This window comes from Schistocerca serialis, chromosome 11 (genome assembly GCF_023864345.2).
Source record: "Schistocerca serialis cubense isolate TAMUIC-IGC-003099 chromosome 11, iqSchSeri2.2, whole genome shotgun sequence".
Lineage (NCBI taxonomy): Eukaryota > Metazoa > Arthropoda > Insecta > Orthoptera > Acrididae > Schistocerca > Schistocerca serialis.
The window spans coordinates 132,037,149-132,060,586 of record NC_064648.1 but is presented as its reverse complement, the minus strand read 5'-3'; the positions used below and the strand labels follow the sequence as shown (position 1 = coordinate 132,060,586).

General features: G+C 40.9%; 1 protein-coding gene across 7 annotated transcripts in view; it reads left to right on the top strand.

Annotated features, from left to right (window-relative positions):
• The window catches only part of LOC126426899 (zinc finger protein 664-like), a 290,556-nt gene that overhangs the window by 180,289 nt on the left and 86,829 nt on the right, over positions 1-23,438 (top strand). The window lies entirely within an intron of this gene.

Sequence of the window (23,438 nt, the reverse complement as noted above, 5' to 3'; positions counted from 1 at the left end):
ACTGTATTTCTTTCCCCCATTCCTGTCATTTGTTCCCTTATGCTCTCCCTGAAACTCTGTACAACCTCTGGTTCTTTCAGTTTATCCAGGTCCCATCTCCTTAAATTCCCACCTTTTTGCAGTTTCTTCAGTTTTAATCTACAGGTCATAACCAATAGATTGTGGTCAGCATCCACATCTACCCCTGGAAATGTCTTACAATTTAAAACCTGGTTCCTAAATCTCTGTCTTACCATTATATAATCTATCTGATACCTTTTAGCATATCCAGGGTTCTTCCATGTATACAACCTTCTATCATAATTCTTAAACCAAGTGTTAGCTATGATTAAGTTGTGCTCTGTGCAAAAGTCTACCAGGCGGCTTCGTCTTTCATTTCTTAGCCCCAATCCATATTCACCTACTACATTTCCTTCTCTCCCTTTTCCTACACTCGAATTCCAGTCACCCATGACTATTAAATTTTCGTCTCCCTTTACTATCTGAATAATTTCTTTTATTTCGTCATACATTTCTTCAATTTCTTCGTCATACATTTCTTCAATTTCTTCGTCATCTGCAGAGCTAGTTGGCATATAAACTTGTACTACTGTAGTAGGTGTGGGCTTCATATCTATCTAGGCCACAATAATGCGTTCGCTATGCTGTTTGTAGTAGCTTACCCGCACTCCTATTTTCCTATTCATTATGAAACCTACTCCTGCATTACCCCTATTTGACTTTGTGTTTATAACCAAGTAGTCACCTGACCAGAAGTCTTGTTCCTCCTGCCACCGAACTTCACTAATTCCCACTATATCTAACTTTAACCTATCCATTTCCCTTTTTAAATTTTCTAACCCATCTGCCCGATTAAGGGATCTGATATTCCACGCTCCGATCCGCAGAACGCCAGTTTTCTTTCTCCTGATAATGACATCCTCTTGAGTAGTCCCCGCCCGGAGATCCGAATGGGGGACTATTTTACATCCAGAATATTTTACCCAAGAGGACACCATCATCATTTAATCATACAGTAAAGCTGCATGCCCTCGGGAAAAATTACGGCCGTAGTTTCCCCTTGCTTTCAGCCGTTCGCAGTACCAGCACAGCAAGGCCGTTTTGGTTATTGTTACAAGGCCAGATCAGTCAATCATCCAGACTGTTGCCCTTGCAACTACTGAAAAGGCTGGTGCCGCTCTTCAGGAACCACACGTTTGTCTGGCCTCTCAACAGATACCCCTCCGTTGTGGTTGTACCTACGGTACGGCTATCTGTATTGCTGAGGCACGCAAGCCTCCCCACCAACGGCAAGGTCCATGGTTCATGGGGGGGCGGACAAGACATGTTGTTGCATATTGTCACCAAATTCTGACTCTTAACAAGAAATTTGTTCTGAGAAAAAAAAGTGAGGCATTACTTATTGAGCAACCCTCGTACAATGCTACAGCAGATGGTTAAATTTTGGACAGGCTATTCCTAAAGCTTATCGATGTTTTTGGCGGATTTCATACATCTGTACTCTGCAAAGCACTATGAAACGCATGGCAGACACTACCGGTATAAGTTGCAGGGTTTTTTCTCGTTCCGTTCACGTATGGAAAGCAGGAAGGAGGAATGTTTAAATGGCTCCATGCGTAATTAATTTAATCCTGTCCTCACGGACCCTTTGGGAGTGATACACTTTGTGGTCAAGAGTATCCAGGCACCCCTAAAAACTTAACATTTTTCATTTTAGGTTCATTGTGCTGCCACCTACTGCCAGGTGTTCCGTATCACCAAGCTCGGTAGTCATTAGACATCTGAGAGAGCAGAATGGGCCGCTCTGCAGAACCCACGGACTTCAAACGTGGTCATGTAACTGGGTGTCACCTGTGTCATACGTCTGTAGGCGAGATTTCCACACTCCTAAATATCCCTAGGTCCACTGTTTCCGATGTCATAGTGAAGTGGAAACGTGAAGGGACACGTACAGCACAAAAGCGTACAGGTCGACCTCGTCTGTTGATTGACAGAGACTGCTGAAAGTTGAAGGGGGCCGTAACGTGTAATAGGCCGACATCTATCCAGACCATTACACAGGAATTCCAAACTGTATCAGGATCCACTGCAAGTACTATGACAGTTAGGCGGGAGGTGAGAAACTTGGATTTCATGCTCGAACGACTGCTCATAAGCTACACATCACGCCAGTAAATGCGAAAAGGCCCCTCGCTTGGTGTAAGGAGTGTACACATTGGGCGATTGAACAGTGGAAAAACGTTGTGTGGAGTGAGAATCACAGTACACAATGTAGCGATCCAATGGTAGGGTGTGGGTATGCCAAATGCCTGGTGAACATTATTTGCTAGCATATGTAGTGCTAGTAAATTGTGGAGGCGGTGGTGTTATGGTGTGGTCGTGTTTTTCATGGAGGGGACTTGCACTCCTTGTTGTTTTGCGTGTGACTATCACCGCACAGGACTACACCGATGTTTTAGCAGCGTCTTTCTACCCATTATTGAAGAACAATTCAGGGAAGGCGATTACATCTTTCAACAAAATCGAGCACCTCTTCATAATGCACGGCCTGTGGCTGAGTGGTTACGCGACAACAATATCCCTATAACTGATCGGCCTGGACAGAGTCCTGACCAGATTGAATTCCAGCATTAGCGATGTAGGGCGCCACGAAATTGTAAGTCATTTTCAGCTAGGTGACCGGATTCTTTTGATCACATAGTGCATGTAGGGGGTTGTAGTGGACTGCAAGATTCATCATTTAAAGCTGACTCTCGAAACTTCTCTAGCATGCTTTCTCAGGATAGTTTGCGTCTGTCTTCAGGTGTCTGTCAGCTCGGTTTCTTTAGCATCTCTATGACACTCTCCCACAGATCAAAGAAACTTTCTACCATTCGTGCTACCCTTCTCTGTATACGGTCAATATCCCCTGTTAGTCCTATTTGTTACTGGTCCCACTCACTTGAACAATATTCTAAAACAGGTCGTGTGAGTAATCTCTAAGCAATATCCTTCTTATACTGGTTGTCGGACATCTACCTTACCTCTGAATATTCCTATGTGGTCATGCCATTTCATATTCCTACCAGGTGTTACACCCACCTATTTGTACGAGTTTACAGTGACCCACTGATGTTCTAGTCATAGGGCACTATATTATTATTTATTAATTTATGTTTTGTTTTGTGAAGTTCGTTGAAAGCAAGCTGTCAATCTTTGCATCACATGGAAATCTTGTGAAGATCTGTTTGAGTATTTGTACAGCTTTTTTCAGAAAGCATATTGCAGATAATTGCATCACCTTTGAAAACGTGAGGTTACTATTAATATTGTCTGCAAGGTCATTAACATATAACACGAACAGCAAGGGACCCACTTCCCTGGGGCACGGCCGATGTTACTTCTACATCAGTGGCCAAGAATTCGTGCAGTACGAAATGCCAAAATATGAGGTGCTTTTGTGTGAAAAAGAAAATTAAGTGTAATTCAAAATTTCACTATAGCCTTCCCTGCTGCAACGAGTTGGTCATGTCTGCATTTCTTTGTGTTTTACCAGTAACAATATTCTGTTTGCATTCTTCTTTAAGTCTTGAAAGGTATGAACAGGATCAAATTGTGAAAATTTAGAGTGTGTACTTACTGTACCAAGCAGTGTTTTACTTCGCAGTTTTGTTCTTTCAGTTTCAATGGCCAACATGTTAGCATTGTGTGTGCAAATGAATAGTGTTCCTGCGGAAACGTAAATAATGATGGCAAAAGTAGAGTGTGTGCAAATTGTAGGACTGAAATCGTGAAGTTAAATGAGCATATTTATAGCTCTCAATTAATCATTAGTGCACTGAGCAGTGATATCTCTGAACTTCGAAAAGGAATGAGTCAGCTGTTAGGCAAACAAAGGACCACTTACTTTCTGCTTAAATTTCAAACAAGTGGACTAAAGTACCATATAAAAACAAAAGTTTGAGCACCAAAAAAATCGCCAGCAAGTGAAAACATAGACCAACTGGTGCTTAAAACAAATTTCAAGCTCTTACTGTGAGTGAGTAAGAATAACGGTAAATGGAAATGAACATTCAAAACCACCATGTCGACAGAATGGCGAAACATCGCCTAAGTTTAGCATTAGGAAATACAGTGGCGGTGAGAAGCTGTGCATATCATCCATTGCATGTAATGACATGATTGTGAAAGACACTTAACAAAAACTTACATCACGTAAATCGTGCATAGATCCATTTACCGAAGGAAAACACCAAAATACATGTTCTTGCAGATAGCCATGGTAAACGAATCGCCGAAATTTTTCGTAATATTGACCAAATTCTTGATGTAACTGGCACTGACCACTCAGCTACCGGGGGCGGACGACAGCTCTGTGAGACAGCGCTTTACAAAACATGGTGTGCACCGAAATAGAGGTCTAAAGATGTCATGTTTGCTGAAATAATGAAAGCTGTTCTGTCAACAAGTAAAATAAACGGTATCCCAATTCCCCTTCCAGCAGGCACAAAAATTGAAGACCTAACCAAACCTGTGCAAACAGTAGGAACACTACCACAAACTTCACACGTGCAGCTACAGTGGAATCTCAAAATGCGGCCATCAAACCTGCAACTGCTGTACCCCTGCATTCACCAGTGGCAGTGGTAGTAACTCCATCTACTGTTGACCTTCCATCAATGGCTCAAAACGCTTTATCAATCTAAGTCCCTCCACAAGCTACAGCAGTGCAAGATCTTTCTCCAGCTGATATGTCTCCACCACTATCAGCAGTAAAAGAGGCAAGCAGAAGAAGCACAAGAACCAGGAAACACACAACTCTACAGGAGTTTTGGAACCCAGTATAAGTCCCAGGACTTACTTAAGTGCTGCATGGGTAGCCGTGTGGTGTGAGGCGTCTTGTCACGGTCCACGCGGTTCCCCCCGGTGGAGGTTCGAGTCCTTCCTTGAGCAATGGTGTGTTTGTTGTCCATAGCATAAGTTAGTTTAAGTTACATGAAGTAGTGTGTAAGCTTAGGGACCGATGACCTAAGGATTTTGGTCCCATAAGATCTTACCATAAATTTACAAATTTAATGACCTAAGTAAAAAATCAGCAGATACACTGCCAATAATCTCTAATTTCAACTTACAACTAAACGGTGACATCAAAACTAAGAATTTAGAAAATGACAAACTTTACACTTATCATCAGACTATAATGGGTCTAAGAAACAGACTGGACCAGTTGTCTGTTTGAATTACTGGCACTGATGCAATAAACAATGTCCATATATTATTTGGTGGAAAGGGCTGAAATGGCGCAACTATATAAGTACAACCTAGCAACTTATCATACTAGAATTATAATGGATAAAGATGGAGTATTAATGTATGTTAAAAATAATATAGTGTACAAGTCCATAGATGTAGAAAATTATTATGTTGATCAACATTTTGAGGTTTGTTGCATTGAACTCCACGTTAATAATCTGTCTGTTTACGTGATTACTTTTTAAATAACACCCTCGGGAAAGCTTAGTATATTGCTAAAGCAAATAGAATCGCTTTTAACTCGCCTGCTCTCAAAAAACAAAGAAATAATCATGCATTTTGATGTAAATTTCCTTACCTGTAATAATGATAGAACAGATTTTGAGACTGTAATGAGCTCTTTTAATCTGAAGGCAGCTGTTGGCTTTCCCCCAAGGGTGACTAAGAACTGTACAAGTGTGATTGGCGATATTTTTGTAAACAATAACAGAATTGATAACGTATGCATAACACAAATCTTGAATGGCCTTTCTGACCATGATGGGTAGTTGTTGAAAATGCATGATGTAAGCCCAGCTAACAAGAGTAGTTTTACCATTAGAGTTTTTAGACTAATCGATAGTGAGAAATTTGACACCTACAGCAGACGTTTGAAGCAATTAGAATGGGACACAGTATATCAGGCTAAGATGTCAATGATAAATTTATCATATCCTTAGTGAACTCATTATCATTTTTGAAGACGTATTTCCCAAGAGAATTTCAAAAAACACCAATCTGAGTGATTACAGAAGGCAATGGCTAACAAAGAGACTCAAAACATGCGGTAACACAAAGAGAGTGCTTTATATCTCACTCAGAAATTCTAACAAATCTTAGGATAGGGATCACCACAAATTATACTATAGCATCCTAAAGAGCATCATTAAAAATCCAAGAGCATTTAATTAAATCTGAACCTAACAATTCATATAATGAAATGAGAACTATTTGGAAGATTGTCAAAAGGGAGGCAGAAAAAATTGCAGAAGATACAAACAGTATCGAAGTGTGTTATAATGAAAGCATTGTAGGTGAAGGTGCTGCAGTTGCCAATATCTTCAACCACCATTTTTTGACAGTGGCAGATCAAATTGGTTGTAAAGGTTCTAGAGTTGAAGCCATGAATCTTCTACAAAAACAGCGCAGAACAAAATTAGTCAGATGCATGTACCCAATATTACAACTGAAGAGATTGAGAAAAATGAAAAATAAAAATTTCATTCATGTCGATAATGAATCTATCAAAGGACTGAAGTACCACTGCAAATTTATCCTTGAAATTCTCTGTCACATATGTAATGAGTACATAAATCAAGTTACTGTCCCTAATAGACTCAAATATGCAATTGTGAAACCACTGTTCAAAAAAGGTGTTAAAGCTGATGTTTCCAACTACTGGCCAATTAATTGATAACAAGTTTCTCTAAAAGCAAAGAGAAACTAATGTTCAAGAGAATCATGGATCATCTTAATAAAAATAAAATCATTAATATAAATCTGTTTGGATTCCAAACGGGTACTTCAACTGAACACCCCATTTTCTGATTTGTCAACCAACTCCTTGAAACCTTAAACAATAAAATGTCGGCAATTGGGATTTTCTGTCACCTGTCTAAAGCATTTGACTGTGTAGATCACAAAATTCTACTTATGAAGGTTGAGCACTATGGATTAATTGATAAAGTGTGGATGTGGCTCAAGTTATATCTAGAAGGCAAAATTCAGAAGGTGGTACTGGACAGTTCTGCATTGGCACCTGCCTGCTCTGACTGAATTACAGTAAAATTTGGAGTTCCACAGGGCTTGGTGCTTGGGCCTTTACTTTTCCTCATCTTATCAATAATCTGCCATACTGTGTGACACAAAAAGCATACTTCACCCTGTTTACTGATGACACAACCACTGTGATTGACAAAACACCCAACTGTATTCTAGAGAACACAGTGATCACTGTATTCAAAGAAGCTCTAGATTGGTGCACTTCAAATGGTCTGTCACTCAGTGTTAACATGTTCACTCAGTTTCAAACAGCAAATAAAAAATTGGAAAATATTGAAATAAAATGTGGTGACAAAAAAATATTGAGAGTTGAGTCTTCGAGATTCCTTGTATTACACATTAACATCACTCTAAACTGGTCAGACCTACGTAAAAGACTGACTCAGCAATGTTTGCCATTCTCTCAATTTCATCTGTTTGTGACATGTAAATGATTAAAGCTACATACCTAGGACAAGTCCATTCTTTTGTGACTTATGGCATCATATTTTGGTGTTACCAGCTACGAGCAAACAAAGTCTTTATTGCACAGAAAAGAGTCATCAGGATGATGGATAGAGTGCATTCCAGATGCTCTTACAGAAACTTATTCAAACAGCTTTGGATCCCCTGTACATTTTTCACTAATGTGCTTTGTGAACAATAATCATACAATTTACAAAACAAACAGTGAATATCATGATCATGATACAAGAAGTAAACTTGATCTTCACAAAAATATAAAAAATTTCAGCATGGTACAGACAGGAGTACATTATTCAAGCATAAAAGTATACAATGAATTTCCATTTCACGTTAAATCAGTCATTGGGGATATGATGAAACTTTACTTTTGAATACTTCTTTACATTCTTTACAGGAATTTATTTGACAGTGTGTAACAATTAGTACAATGTGATTAATATTAAGCATTCCAATAAGAACTGATTATGTAGCAACAGCAAATCAGTTGATGACAGAATGCTTTTTGTATATGTTAGGATGTAAGACTTATACATTGTTTGTGTAATAATTATTACTACTATATACTGTGTTGGTGTTTAAACACTTGAATCTTATGTATCTGTTTATATATGATTTAGTTTCTAATTTAGATACACTTATTACTGTAATAATCTGACACATTCTACATCCTAGCGCTATACTTGCATCAAGGATCTATAGAACATGAAAATAAATATACAAAATTAAAAAAATAAAATATGTATTGATAAATGCTGGCTTCTCATCTTGTGCCCTTTTAACACTTACATCAATGGTACTGGTCATTCTATATAATGCCTGCGAATTGTATATGTTGCCTAGGAGAAATATGTAACTTTTTCACAAATAAAGCTATATTTCATAGTTTGCCCAAAGCCATCAGGCATTCTGTACATTACCTAGGCATTCTCTGCGATTTCACTCAATGTTGGTAGCATATGCAAATATATCTTCCGCCATTCTATGCTTCTGTGGCAATTTTGAATAAATTTATTTACATTATTAAAACTGTCTCTGTTCTCCTACACAAGGTGTACATAAAGTACGGGAACACTTTCAATTATTTATTGCACAAGAACTAAACATTGTACAGATGTTATAGATATTGCATTTTGAAAAGAAACTCTGAACGTTTTTTATACAAACATTCAACATGCGAACTATGAGTGACCCGGCAGACGCCAATACGGCAATCGAATTCTTGCCATACCCATCCCAGCATGGCATTGTCGGCTGTGGCAATCGCTTCCTGTACTCTCTCCCAGAGTCTTATACATCACGTGGTAGAGGCGGTACATACACCAGATGTTTTATGTGTCCCACAGAAAAAAAGTCACACGGAGTGAGATTTGGTGATTCAGGAGGCAATTTCATGAAACAGCTGTCCCCTTCTGTAGCACAGCCGATCCATTAATGTGGCAGCTTCATGTTCAGGCACCCACATTACTTCACGATGAAAATGTGGTGGAGCCCCAACCTGCTGAAAGATGAACGGACAGTCTGCGTTTGAGGCATCAGCCATTGCTGCGACATGTCCAAGTAGGAATATCCAGTGACATTCACTTCACTCACACAGGGACGGTCGCTTCTCTTTGCCAGGCACAAGCAACCTGTCGTAACTAATTTGTTGTGCCAGTGGTGAATGGCCATCCTTGTTGGTGGCTTCTTACTGTACTTGGTTCTAAACCTATGATGAACAGCTGTAGCACATTCGTTTTTGTCGAACTCCAACACACAGAAAGCTCGCCATGTTTGCGACTAGAGCTGACTATCAGCAAATTACCAAACAACGCTGTGGCGGTATACATGATAAAAACTTTCAAGGTTTCTCTTCAAAATGACGTATGTATGATATGTGTACAATGATTGGTCCATGTGCAATAAATAATTGAAAGTGTTCCCGGACTTTATGTACACCCTGTATTTGGTGTAACACTAAAGCTCGATTGGAGATGGTGTGATGCAGCCAATTGGTATTCTTTCAGATATTAGGGTGTGACTGGGAAAAATGCCCTGAAATCAGAGTAACTAGGACGTAACTAGAAAATGTGTCCAGAAACGAGAGCCACAAACATGGTTTTCTGTTTCTATGGCACGAGACACAGTAATTGCTTATATCCGGAAAATTTGTCACTATGTAAGCTTTCAGTAAATTGATGTAGTTCCAATACATTATTTTCTTTTTCACTTAAAAAATTTGCTGTCATACTTTATGATATGTAGACTCAATATGTGTAAGTTGTAAGCTTCTCTTAATAACCACAGGTTGATGAAAATTGAATTTGTCTCTGAGTGGCTACCTTGACCCTGCCTCCCGTTCCCCTCCCCCCCCCCCTCCCCAATCCCTATGTGGCGCGAGGTGTCGTCCTATAGTGTCATTATTGCCTTGTAGCATTGTCGGGCGTCAGCCGAAACAGATGTCAGTTAATCAGCTGATCGGCTGGCGCATGTCAAGAGGGTTCGCGCGCTCACCGCCAGGAGCGCTGTGAGATGTTTTCTTCTTGCTGCAGTGTGCGCTCTGTGAATTTAATAATTTGTTTTGACTTTTGAGGTTCCATGAACTTAATAATTTACTTTGACTTTTTTAGTATTCTAGTGACTGTTACTGTTTCCTCATTTAGTTACCAAAAAACTGGTAATATTCGTGGCACTGGAAATGTTTCGTAATGTTTTTCCAACTGTTATGTGAGCTAAAAATAACTTCTTGTCTAAATAAAGTGTTCGACAGACATCAGTGACTTCACTCACACTGGGACGTCCGCTTCTCTTTGCCGGGCACAAGCAACCCATCGTAACGAATTTGTTGTGTCAGTGGTGAATGGCCTTCCTTGTTGGTCGATTCTTACCGTACTTGGTTCTAAACATCTGTTGAACAGCTGTATCACACTTGTTTTTGTCGAAGTCCAACACATAGAAAGCTTGCTCCGCACTTGAACTCGCCATGCTTGTGGCTAGTGCAGACTATTGGCAAATTACCAAACTACGCTGTGTCAGTATATGTGAAAAAAAAAATGGTTCTGAACACTATGGGACTTAACTTCTGAGGTCATCAGTCGCCTAGAACTTAGAACTACTTAAACCTAACTAACCTAAGGACATCACCCACATCCATGCCCGAGGCAGGATTCGAACCTGCGACCATAGCGGTCGCTCAGTTCCAGACTTTTGCACCTAGAACCGCTCAGCCTCTCTGGCCGGCATGAAAAAAAAAACTTTTAGGGTTTCTCTTCAAAATGACATATGTATGATATATGTACAATGTTTGGTTCTTGTTCAATAAATAATTGAAAGTGTTCCCAGACTTTATGTGCACCCTGTATTTGATGTAATACTAAAGCTCGATTGAAGATGGTCTGATGCAACCATTTGGTGTCCTTTCAGATACTGGGGTGTGACTGGAAAAAGTACCCAGAAATCAGAGTAACAAACATGGGTTTCTGTATGTGACGGCACGAGACACAGTACCTGCTTAAAGTATTGGACAGAATTATACATCGCGCATATCTTACTCTCGCTGTGAACAAGAAAACGATAACGAAATCGCAAGTACAGCACAGCTAGCTAGCGACAGTGGTGACCACGACGTGATTCCAACTAGAGAGGGAATAAATCAGCAGCACAAATGGCTAGCAGTGAACTTCAAGAGTCGGAAATTGGTGTGGGAGCGGACCTGCCAACTGTATCATGGCTGGTCGTGCAGTTACCGCCGTTTTGGCCACAGAACCCAACATCATTGTTTGCACAGATGGAATCAAGTTTCCTCTACGCTGGAATGATCTCCGACTCCAGTAAGTACGCACTGGTGGTCAGTCCGCTGGATCACCGCTATGCAGCTAAGGTTCAAGATATTGTGGTGTGCATACTGTAAGACCTTCGGTACACACACCATCAGATTATTTGACTCGTCGCTCTAACGAAGTAGGCGAGTGTCAGCAATATGTCTCGTGGTCTTATCGTGGCGTGTTTATCTTCTGCCGTTAGGTCAGACGATACAAATGCCACTTGCACGCATAGAGTAGCAGATTGACGGTGACCAACTTTAAACAGAACTTCCATAATTTTGACACACATTTATTAAAACAACAACAAGCATTAAAATTACTTAACTTGGTTCTGGATGCTATTTACAATTGACAACCTGATGTTCCTTTGGTGTTGGTATGTTAATCTTATTCTCACACACATCTCTGATACTTGACAAAAGTATCTATACATTTATCTTCATGGCTATGTACAGGAATATGGTAATCTTGTTAGGTGCAGACTGAAACTTGAGTATAGACTGGTACAGACTTGTGCAGACAAATGCAGACTGGTACAGACTGGTGCAGTCAAATGCAGACTGACTAATCGGAGGTCTGTACACTCGTTATAATACCTCGCGCGTTCATGTATCACTGCACGAGTGTAATCTGCGAAGAGAAAAGGTTCTACATAAGCAGCAATCTCATTGGCTGCATTACATATTAATACGCGGATCGGCGGAAGCAGAATTTGGTCCGTCTCTAAGGCAGCGCCATCTCGTAGTGCAGAGACGGACGAGCGCTGTGCCTGCGCTGTTGCGCTTAGCGGGGCGCGCTCTGGTGGGAAAGTTGTGTTAGCTGAAATAATAGTGACTTCGTGTACTCTTCTCTGCAAATGATTTACTTATTAACTATCGAAACGTGTTTAAAACGTTTAAGTAACAGTTCAAAGGAATTTTGTGAGGGCTGATAGAGGAAAGCTTCGAAAATTTCATGCATTTATGGCTTACACATCATTCGGCAACAAAGTCAGCCTTTGTCTGTCTGGAATGGAATTATATAAGAATAAACCGCCAACACCATATGAGTTGTAGTAGCAAAGTTGGTAGGGTGTAGGTTCGTATACAGCTGGATGCGAAAATAATTTTTTTCCTCTTCATGCTTGCAACACACTCCGTGACTTCGTTAATCGTCAAAGTTAAGCATTTTTCTGAAATATTCGTTGTAATTTACACGTAAGAGCGCGCTTTCTCAGTAACAAGTATCTCAGATTTCGTGACTTCCATATGTTTAAGAAATAAAAGATGAAATTACTGTGCGTGAAACAACTGACAGTGACATTTACACTACTTCTTGTCACAAATAATTCACCATTTTTTTTAAATACGTAGTGATTTTCGAGAGCGAGATCAGACAGGAAAATATGAGCACAACGTAAACTACTGCAAATGAATCTAGCAGCAATTGTCTTTATATTCTAGCTTGTCACAAGTATTTACATGCTATCTAATCCTTAACAACAGGAGACAGAGATGAAAAGTTCCCGCCCCAATATTTTCAGACTATACCACCACATATGAAACATTTTGATTCATCAGATGCATGTTATAAACTAAAATGAACTTCTGTAGCTGCAGTCGCCACACGCTCCCGAAAAGGCGATTTTTTAAATTTTATTATTATGAACTAAGTCGTTGATGAATCATACAGGAAAGTAGTCTGCTTCAGCATTTGGATCTCTAGAAGCGAGATACAACCACATTCTACGCATCTTCTTATTCTTTGACACATTCTTACACAATTTTGCTGGTTCTTTGAGATAAGCAACTAATTGAAGACAGTTTATTCCATTACGTGTTTTGCTTATTTTATTAGTGAAGCCTCATCACGAATAAAGGAAACGAAACGCGTATGGCAATAAACAAACTGCCTCCAGTTAGTTGCATAGACGGAACGTACCTCCATGAATTTTGAAGCAACTAAGGAACAACGGAAAAAAAGACGCATTTCTCGAGTGTTTTCATAGATGTATTTGTACAATGTGGTACTACACTCCATTCCTAACTCATATTCCTAAACCTAAAGTCCAAAACAAGACGTCGATGTGAACGAGAATAAAATGACATAATGTGACATTTGCGACAGTTTCCAGAACACAATCAATATTCTGTCGTTATCATTCATTCATGGAAGCCTGTGGTCAGCGAAATTTGAACAGTATTACGTACTCTAACGACACTATTTGGTACTGTGAAGAATGGCATGCCTATGTCGGCTGCTAGCCGCTTCGAGTTCGTGCCGCTGTGGCGCTGCAGTGCGCATGTGTGGATTGCTTTTCATTGGTTGGCGCAAAGAGAACTGACAACAGCGTTTCAGTTCGCTGGGACCATGGAGGTAGAATAAGGGGAGATGGCGCTACAGACTTGCGGGGAGTGTCTCCCGACAGTACGCACTTGGCTGTTTTGACGTTTACTGACCGGAAGTTGGTCTCACGTGACGAGGATTCCTGTTCGAAGACGCCATTCATGTTGATGTTTATTGTGCTGATAACCAATGTTTACACAGACACGGTAAAATTGGCTTCACTTCTATAAAGAGTGATAACCACTTAGTTCTAAGACACAGGCACTGCTTGCGATTATGGGAGTAACTTTCTGAGCAGTATGTGATCCGTTTACGCTTAATTCTTCTTTCTGTTTGTCACAGAAAAATTATTTCACTGGAATAAAAAAACGATAGATCACAGTATTTTTGGGCCATGTTGCATTATCCATTACGTTATAGCTAAGCTCAGAGTCAACACTTTCAAGCTTTTCAGCTGTCAAGTTGTAATGTTTAGGGAAGTTTTTTTTGTTTTGCTGGAAGCTAATGACTGTTCATGTGTAGCCATGATCTTTTTTCATCATACAGCATTCCTTATGCAGGTTCTCAACAGGGCTGGAACTATACTGTGGCTACTTAAAAGCCGCTTTTCGTCGTCCAAAATATTAAAAATACTTCATATTCCCCGGTTTGGTCCCCCTGCATGTGAATGCGAAATAAACCGAGGTAGCAAACTTACGAGCAGTATAGCCTTGTGTTAACTTTTTAACCACATTTATTTTCCATATTTAACGCACATTTCGTTATAACAACTAAGATCCACAGAAAAAAAAAACCGACACTAATCGACTGAATATTTCGGCGTATCTGTACGCACATATATCAATTACGTAAATTTCAATATGGGCCTACTGCGGAACTTTTATACTATTCTGTTTATTGAACATGAAGGACTAAAACATAACATAGAAATTACTTCAAGCTTAACTAATTCCTTCAGTCTTCACGGTTGCAACTGCATGAAAACCGTCCTCGCAGCCAAGTCACATGACTTCCGGCAGCCAAACGTCAAAACAGCCAAGTGCGTACTGTCGGGAGACACTCCCCAGACTTGCGCTGTACGTTGTTTTGAAGGCAGTGGGCGGGGCCTGCCGCCATCTTGGATCCCCCAAAACATTAGCAGACGAGTGTTTACAATTGCTTCTTGTTCGTTATTTATGTCGTGTGCACGTGATATTTGTTTTATATAGTAAATGTTACTCGGTTTTAGTGAACAACACAGCATAAGGAACGCAACTTCAAACGTTTTTCTGGTCTTAAATGCGTATTCGATACAGTAGTACGTAAAAATATTACGCGTCTTGCCTCAGTACTGTAATTCCTTTTTGTTTATACACTTAGAATAACCGAGAAGAGACGTATGTGCTATGACAAGCGTGCTTTTGTAATCCATTTCTATTCACTTTCATTGTGTTTGTGTCGATAATTGATAAAGCCAGAACTCCAAAAACAATGATTGATAGTTTAGAGGCACCGATTTGTATTCGTTGCATTTTCAAGTCAAATGCAAATTTTAAATGTTCACGTTTGCAAGAAACTTACCTTATTTCCTTTGGTGTCCCATAGATGTATGCAGGGATGATATAAACAAGCCAGCTGTCATGTCAACAAAGTGAAAAATACGTTAAATTACGAAGGAACAGAACTGAATTTAAGATTGTCAGGCCCATTGCAATTTCCACATCTGCTTTCTTTTTAAATTGTACCTACCAAATGACATTCAGTGTGGCAAAGAACAGAAATTTACAGGGTAATACGACAACACAGTGATTAATGTAATGATCTAAGCCTGGACTTCGATAGGGGACTTTGCTTTAACAAATATGTAACCATTTAAGTACTTATAATTTAACCACTGTAACAGGTGTTCCACACATTTTACTGAAGATTTAATTAACTACATGTAGTTACATTAGTTTTATATTAAATTATTGCATTTTAAAACATTAGTCCCCATTTCCAGGATATTTCTTGCCAGGACTTTTCAGTTACTTCAGAATAACCACAAAGTGAAAACCAAGTGTAATGCTCACTTCCAGGCAGCTCTTCGCCTTGGATTGATAGAAATCTAAAGTTAAATCACAGAAATAAAACCATACTGTAAAACTTTACAGTGCATCAGAATTTCAAGTATATATAAGGAAATAGCGCTTAAATAAGTCCACTTACGAATGAAATGTGATTTGTTTAAACTTTAGACTACAATCAGAACGATTAGTACACCCGTGAGCGACGCAAGCCCGGCATTTTTTATCAAAACACTTCACGACTACACGGAATCAAACCACCAGAAGCGAATGTTTTGGGGTAGCTAACATGGCGGACCTTCTCTTGGATCGGCTTCAAGTTTGTGACGTCATGACAACTCCTCTTATTTTTACCTCCATGGCTGGGACCGTTCGACATCGCTTTCGAAATGCTTACTGAATAACGTTCGGGCTCCATTTCAAAAACAAGACCGTTCGGTGCGCACGAGTACCGAAACGATCGCAAAATGGCGCAAAGATACAGAATAGGGCTCCTGGCGGATCGAATTCAAGACGACATCGAACCGACCTCCTGCCCTGAAATTACGATATCATGTAATAGCACCTCAGTGGTAAAGCGGGTGGATTACGACCGTCTCTTGAGCAAGGCCGACGCTCTGAATAATCAGATGGGCGAACTACTCTCTGATAGGTACACTAGAGGACGATTCCGAATAAGAACTAGAAGTCATTCCTTGGCAAACTCTGCTGTGGCCAAAGATTCAAACCGGGCAGACATGTGTTGGTACCACGGGAAATTTGCAGAACAGGTGCACAAGTGCACTTCGGCGTGTACCTTTCTCAGCTGAAAGCGACTATCAGAAGTAATCACTCAAGACTGTCCGTCGCCGTCCTTGCATCTCTTTATGACAGATCACAAGACTAGGAGCAAGTTTTTGGTGGACACAGGTTCCGACTTAAGTATTTTGCCACGGACCCAGTTACACAAGTATCGACCAGCCACCTCGTTTTGCCTTTCCACTGCTAACAATTCAACCATCGCGATGTACGGAATGCAGCTCATCGAGTTGTACCTGGCATTAAGGCGTGCCTTGGAGTGGAATTTCACAGTGGCGGACGTAACCGAGCCTATAATCTGAGCCTATTTATTAGCGCATTATCGACTGCTACCTGAGGTCGCCAACGCCCACCTTATAGGCAACGTCACGGGACTATCTACTGATGGTTTCCGACGTACTGCGGCGGTATACGACGCCAAATTGATCAAGCCGAAGAGGGATGAGTATACTGGGCTTCAGAACAATTCCCGGCTATCACAAGGCCTCCTGGAGTCCCACAAAAGGTATGTCACGATACTGTACATTATATCAATACTACTGCAAGCCCTCCGATTTCGTGTAGACCCAGGCGTCTTGCTCCTGACCAATACGCTGTTGCCAAGGAGGAATTTAATGCAATGTTGATGGAAGGCCACGTTTGGCTGCCTGGTGGGTTTTAGTCGCCACCCCTCCATTTAGTACCAAAAAAGAACGGTGCATGACGCCCTTGTGGTGATTACCGAGCCTTGAATGTTAGGTCAATACCGGATCGGTACCCTGTTCCCCTCTTGAAATATTATAATGACGCACATTGTGGAAAACATGTATTTAGCGTACTAGATTGTGCAACGGCATATACGAGGTGTGGCTAGAAAAAAACCGGACTAGTACTGGTGAAACAATAAAACGAATGCAATAAGGCTGAAAGTCGCGTGGCCTGTCACGTGACTCTCGCTCCGCCTACTGCTCGAGTTTCATCTGCCTCCTGCACTCAGTCTGCCCGTGGCGTCTGTTTTAAGTAGTTGACGTTTTGTCTGTGCGTCGGAAAATGTTGAGTGTACAGAAAGAACAGCGTGTTAACATCAAATTTTGTTTCAAACTAGGAAAATCTGCAAGTGAAACGTTTGTAATGTTACAACAGGTGTACGGCGATGATTGTTTATCTCGAACACAAGTGTTTGAGTGGTTTAAACGACTTAAAGATGGCCGCGAAGACACCAGTGATGACACTCGCACTGGCAGACCATTGTCAGCAAAAACTGATGCAAACATTGAAAAAATCGGTAAACTTGTTCGACAAGATCGCCGTTTAACAATCAGAGCAGTGTCTGAGCTAACAGGAGTTGACAAGGAAAGTGCTAGGCAGATTCTTCATGAAAGTTTCAACATGAACAAAGTGTGTTCAAAAATGGTTCCAAAGTGTCTCACAATTGAATGGAAGGAACGCCGAAGAATGATTTGTTCTGACATCCTGGAAAACATTGAAAGTGATCCAACCTTCTTACAAAATGTTATTACTTGCGATGAATCATGGTTTTTTACTTACGATCCCGAAACTAAACGCCAATCGATGCATTGGAAAACTCCTGGTTCTCCACGACAAAAAAAAAGCACGAATGTCAAAATCGAAATTCAAGGCAATGATGATTGTTTTTTTTTTGACATCAAAGGGATTGTGCACATTGATTGGGTACCAGAGGGACAAACAGTGAATCAGCATTACTACATTAGCGTCCTGGCTACCCTACGTAAGCGAGTACGGAGAAAACGGAACGATTTGTGGAGAAAAAAGTCATGGATCCTTCACCAAGACAATGCCCCAGCTCACAGTGCGTTGTCAGTGAAGACGTTTTTGGCAAAACACAACATTCCCATCTTAGATCATCCACCCTACTCACCTGATTTGGCCCCCTGTGACTTTTTTCTTTTCCCTAAAGTCAAGTCAGCTTCGAAAGGAACTAGATTTGAGACTGTTGAAGCAGTAAAAGAAAAAGCGACGGAAGTAATGTATGGACTTACCGGAAATGATCTGCAGCATTGCTATGAACAGTGGAAAATTCGTATGGAGCGGTGTAGAGACCGAGGAGGAGAGTACATTGAAGGAGATAACATGAAATTGCAAATAATTGTAAATAAATGTTTTTTCCAGCATCAGTCCGGTTTTTTTCTAGCCGCACCTCGTACACAGATTCCTGTTGCCGAAACAGACAATCCCAAAACGGCCATTATAACACAGTTTGGACTGTTCGAATGCCTGTTTATGACGTTTGGTTTGAGTAATGCTGCCCAGAAATGGCAAAGATCGGGTCTACTGAAGAGCGGGATACAACCTGTCAGCTCTGACCAATGACGTCATAGATTTTAATGTATTTACTTTCAAGCCATAGATAATAAATCGGTGGTCTGCTGTGGATAAGCGCCATTACTGTAAATTAAAATAAATTAGTCTGGTTTTAAAAGACAGCGCTAGACATTACGTGTTGTCTACATAGTTCCGCATAGTGAGTGCGTACGCAACTTTCCCACTAGAGCGCACCCCGCTAAGTACAACAGCGCAGGCGCAGCGCTCGTCTGTCTCCGTACTACGAGATGGCGCTGTCTTAGAGATGGACCAAATTCTCCTTCTGCCGATCCGCGTATTAATATGTAACGCAGCCAATGAGATTGCTGCGAACGTAGAATCTTTTCTCCTCGCGGATCACACTCGCGCAGTGATACCTGAACGCTCGAGGTATTATAACGAGTGTACAGACCTCCGATTAGTCAGTCTGCATTAGTCTGCATTAGTCTGTAGTCAAGTTTCAGTCTGCGCCTAATAAGATTATCATATTCCTGTACATAGCCATGAAGGTAAATGAATAGACACCTTGTCAAGTATCAGAGATATGTGAGAATAAGATTAATGTACCAAGACCAAAAGAACTTCAGATTGTCAATTTGTAAACAGCATCCAGAATCAAGTTATGTAATATCTACGATTTTTATTATTTTAATAAATGTGTGTGAAAATTAATCAAGTTCTGTTTAATGTTGGTCACCATCAATCTGCTACTCTAAGCGTGCAAGTCGCATTTCTATCGTCTGACCTAACGGCAGAAGATAAACACGCCACGGTGAGACCACGAGACATATTGCTGACACTCGCCTACTTCGTTAGAGCGACAAATCAAATAATCTGATGGTGTGTGTGCCGAAGGTCTTACAGTACGCACACCACATTACGTAAGAATTTTTTCGTTTGAATTGATTTAGACAACTGGTTCTTTGCAATTCATTCGGTTCTTAATTTCAGTCTTAGTGAGTTTGAGATAATTTGGAAGAATAGTTTTTCCATTTAAAAGAATTTTTAGTTTATCATTTTCGTTTATAGGTATGGATTTATTTATTCCCATGAGTATGGAAGACTTAAAGCAGGCTTTGGGGGTAGTCATGATGGCAACCATTCAATTTTTGCAAATGTCTGGGCTTCTTGCTGACTACGTTCGATGTCGTGAGTGCGGCGAACATATGCGCCTGATAAGTGTACCTGCTCATCGTACTCAAGATTTGTTCATATGGAGGTATATTAACGATCGATTATGGCGCTGAATTAGACGAGGAACATGGTTTGAGGAATCGAAGCTGGCCTTGAGGGCTATAATAAAAATCTCATAATGTTGTTGACTGGAATACTCTCTTTCCAATTCTAAAGGTGGCAGGGGTAAAATACAGGGAGCGAAAGGCTATTTACAATTTGTACAGAAACCAGATGGCAGTTATAAGAGTCGAGGGACATGAAAGGGAAGCAGTGGTTGGGAAGGGAGTAAGACAGGGTTGTAGCCTCTCCCCGATGTTGTTCAATCTGTATATTGAGCAAGCAGTAAAGGAAACAAAAGAAAAATTCGGAGTAGGTATTAAAATTCATGGAGAAGAAATAAAAACTTTGAGGTTCGCCGATGACATTGTAATTCTGTCAGAGACAGCAAAGGACTTGGAAGAGCAGTTGAAGGGAATGGACAGTGTCTTGAAAGGAGGATATAAGATGAACATCAACAAAAGCAAAACAAGGATAATGGAATGTAGTCTAATTAAGTCGGGTGATGCTGAGGGAATTAGATTAGGAAATGAGGCACTTAAAGTAGTAAAGGAGTTCTGCTACTTGGGGAGCAAAATAACTGATGATGGTCGAAGTAGAGAGGATATAAAATGTAGGCTGGCAATGGCAAGGAAGCGTTTCTGAAGAAGAGGAATTTGTTAACATCCAGTATTGATTTAAGTGTCAGGAAGTCATTTCTGAAAGTATTCGTATGGAGTGTAGCCATGTATGGAAGTGAAACATGGACTATAAACAGTTTGGACAAGAAGAGAATAGAAGCTTTCGAAATGTGGTGCTACAGAAGAATGCTGAAGATTAGATGGGTAGATCACATAACTAATGAGGAAGTATTGAATAGGATTGGGGAGAAGAGAAGTTTGTGGCACAACTTGACCAGAAGAAGGGATCGGTTGGTAGGACATGTTCTGAGGCATCAAGGGATCACCAATTTAGTATTGGAGGGCAGTGTGGAGGGTAAAAATCGTAGAGGGAGACCAAGAGATGAATGCACTAAGCAGATTCAGAAGGATGTAGGTTGCAGTAGGTACTGGGAGATGAAAAAGCTTGCACAGGATAGAGTAGCATGGAGAGCTGCATCAAACCAGTCTCAGGACTGAAGACCACAACAACAACGATGTTGGTCTTTGAGGTATCCTGGTTTTGTGAGCATGAATGTCGTGTGAGTGAGCGTACCGTTTTAGACTGGTAGCGGGATGAAAGCAGAGCTCTCCATCTGCAACATCGTCGACAGGACTGACTGCGGACCTTTGGTACAGAGCCGAGTGGAGGGTCTGAATCAGAGGCTGAGATGGTTCTGCGACCGTGTGGGCTGCAGATTCCTCGACTTGCGCCATAGGGTGGTGGGGTTTCGGGTTCCGCTGGATAGGTCAGGAGTCCACTGAACACAGCAGGTGGCTATACGGGTAGCAGGGGTTGTGTGGCGTGGACTGGGCGGTTTTTTAGGTTAGATGGTCTCTGGCAAGTACAGAAAGGGCAACAGCCTCAAAGGGTGCGGTGCAAAATCAGGACATGCGGGGACCAAGCAGGAATCGGTATTGTAATTGTAAACTGTCGAAGCTGCGTTGGCAAAGTACCGGAACTTCAAGTGCTGATAGAAAGCAGCGAAGCTGAAATCGTTATAGGTACGGAAAGCTGGCTGAAGCAAGACATAAATTCTGCCGAAATTTGTACAAAGGCACAGCCGGTATATAAAAAGGATAGATTGCATGCAACCGGTGGTGACGTGTTTGTCGCTGTTAGTAGTAGTTTATCCTGTAGCGAAATAGAAGAGGATAGTTCCTGTGAATTATTATGGGTGGAGGTTATACTCAACAACCGAGCTAGGTTAATAATTGGCTCCTTTTACCGACCTCCCGACTCAGCAGCATGTGGCAGAATAACTGAGAGAAAATCTGGAATACATTTCACATAAATTTCCTCAGCAAGTTATAGTTTTAGGTGGAGATTTCAATTTACCAGACATAGACTGGGACACTCAGATGTTTCGGACGGGTGGTAGGGACAGAGCATCGAGTGACATTATACTGAGTGCACTATCCGAAAATTACCTCGAGCAATTAAACAGAGAACCGACTCGTGGAGATAACATCTTGGACCTACTGATAACAAACAGACCCGAACTTTTCGACTCTGTATGTACAGAACAGGGAATCAGTGATCATAAGGCCGTTGCAGCATCCCTGGATATGGAAGTAAATAGGAATATAAAAAAAGGGAGGAAGGGTTATCTGTTTAGCAAGATTAATAGGAGGCAGATTTCAGACTACCTGACAGATCAAAACGAAAATTTCTGTTCCGACACTGACAATGTTGTGTGTTTATGGAAAAAGTTCAAGGCAATCGTAAAATGCGTTTTAGACAGGTACGTGCAGAGTAAAACTGTGAGGAACAGGAAAAACCCACCGTGGTTCAACGACAAAGCTAGGAAACTACTGCGAAAGCAAAGAGAGCTTCATTGCAAATTTAAATGCAGCCAAAACCTCTCAGACAAACAGAAGCTAAACGATGTCAAAGTTAGCGTAAGGAGGGCTATACGTGAAGCGTCCAGTGAATTCGAAAGCAAAATTCTATGTACCGACTTGACAGAAAATCCTAGGAAGTCCTAGTCTTACGTTAAATCGGTATATCCAGACACTCCGGGATGATGATGGCATTGAAACAGAGGATGACACGCGTAAGGCTGAAAAACTAAACACCTTTTTTCCAAAGCTGTTTCACAGAGGAAGGCGGCACTGCAGTTCCTTCTCTAAATACTCGCACGAACGAAAAAATGGCTGACATCGAAATAAGTGTCCAAGGAATAGAAAAGCAACTGAAATCACTCAACAGAAGAAAGTCCACTAGATCTGACGGGATACCAATTCGATTCTACATAGTGTGCGCGAAAGAACTTGCCCCCCTTCTAACAGCCGTGTACCGCAAGTCTCAAGAGTCTAGAGGAACGGAAGGTTTCAAATGATTAGAAAAGAGCACAGGTAGTTCCAGTTTTCAAGAAGGGTCGTCACCCGATGTGCAAAGCTATAGGCCTATATCTGACATCGATCTGTTGTAGAAATTTAGAACATATTTTTTGCTCACGTATCATGTCATTTCTGGAAACCCAGAATCTACTCTGTAGGAATCAACATGGATTCCGGAAACAGCGATCGTGTGAGACTCAACTCACTTTATTTGTTCATGAGACCCAGAAAATATTACATACAGGCTCCCAGGTAGATGCCATTTTCCTTGACTTCCGGAAGGCGTTCGATACAGTTCCGCACTGTTGCCTGATAAAGTAAGAGCCTACGGAATATCAGACCAGCTGTGTGGCTGGATTGAAGAGTTTTTAGCAAACAGAACACAGCATGTTGTTCTTAATGGAGAGACGTCTACA